This window comes from Propithecus coquereli, unplaced genomic scaffold, assembly GCF_000956105.1.
Source record: "Propithecus coquereli isolate 6110/MARCELLA unplaced genomic scaffold, Pcoq_1.0 Scaffold551, whole genome shotgun sequence".
Classification (NCBI taxonomy): domain Eukaryota; kingdom Metazoa; phylum Chordata; class Mammalia; order Primates; family Indriidae; genus Propithecus; species Propithecus coquereli.
In genome coordinates this window covers 22,163-23,886 of record NW_012151408.1, presented here as the reverse complement: position 1 = coordinate 23,886, position 1,724 = coordinate 22,163, and positions in this window count along the sequence as shown.

Below are 1,724 nucleotides of genomic sequence, written 5' to 3'. Positions count from 1 at the left end.
TTTATGCACCAATATTTTAGCATGGATCTCTTCCAGACCCATGCTGGGTGGATAGACTAAGATAAATTAGGCATTGTCATCATTTTCCAAGAGTATACAGTTCAGTGGAGAAATAGATGCATGAATAAAATTGTGTGAAGTGCTACTGGAGCGTAGTACAGAAACTAAAAACAAACAAGCAACCGTCTTTAAACTTAAATTAATTTTAGCTTAAATAGCACTAAATGATTTTAGGTAAGGTAATATGATGGCTTTAAGTGAAAGCATACATTAATTTTTTCTGCATATTAATATCAACATATTTTTGTGCAATGTGTTAAATGCTCTAAAAAAGTACTATAGGATTTTAGAAGATATTGAAAGGTTCTGGCTGTTCTGAGGACTCATGTTAATCTTTAACAGAAAGTGACAGGCACATCCTTAATTGAAAAAAGGAGAGAGCTCTAATAAATAAGGAGTACAACATGAGGTGAAATAGATTAATAAGAAAGTAGGGCCTATTTGCAAAATTTCCTGATAGTTTCCCTATTGTGTGTGTTTTATTTTGATTTGATCGGAAATAAGTTCTATTAAGTTGAGGTGACGGCCAAACTGTTAAAGGTCTTACATGTCAAATGGGAAGAACTTTGGGTTTTATCTATACACAATGGGGAGTATATTTGTATTACAGGTTGGTAAACATATTGGACTGCCATAGTCCAAGCCAGTAATGATCACACTTTAACATGCACATGAATCAACAGGGGATATTTTTAAATTATAGATGGTGACTCAGTTGGTCTGAAATGGGACCTGAGATTCTACACTGCAAAGAACCTCCCAGTTGAGGTCAATGATATTGGACTCATGACCGCTTTCTAAGAAGCAATGGTTACCACATGGAAGTTGCTGAAAAATAGAGAATCCTAGGCCCTACACAAGATATATTGAATCAGAATTTCCAGGAATGGGACCCAAACTAAACAACAGAAAAATGTACACATTTTTGCAGAAAAAATTACACACATATACGCACAAAAACTTCCTCAGATGGTCCTGATAAACTGAATACCTGACATTGCTCAATTTTGCAGACATTCACTGAACCAGCCTAGCAATAATGAGAAAAGAAACTAAGACAGTGAAGATGCAAAACAGGCATATTTGAGGAACTTGTAAGAAGAAGAGTAAATTGAATTTGACAAGTGTTTATATTTGAGAGAGGAGAGGGAGAATCTTCTATATTTCTTTTTTTCTTGTATATTTTCATTTTTTGCATCACTTAAATAACAATTGCATCACTTAAGGTGGGCAACAAAGAATAAGATAAGACAGGAAGAGAATGCACTTGAGTTCTGATATGCTGACTTTGAGACATATATGTTTTTCAAAGTAAAGAGTATACTACATATTGCAAGTATGTTTCCAGACTTCAAAATTGAGGATAGGGACATGAACACAAACCCAATATCTGTAATTAAAATGTAGAAAAGGGCCTAGTGGGCACATAGAAGGTGAGTATGGAGTGCTCACAAAGGGGCACATTACAATGGGTACTTTTTATATATAAGGAGCATTTAGTACAGTGGTTAAGAGCTCAGACACTGGACACGAATGGCTGGATTCAGATCTAGTTTCAACATGTATTGGCTGAATGAACATTAGCAATGCCACCATTCTTGCCCTCCGATTTTCTCTAAAATAGAAGTGATAATAGTATCTACTTAATAGAATTCTTTGAGGAT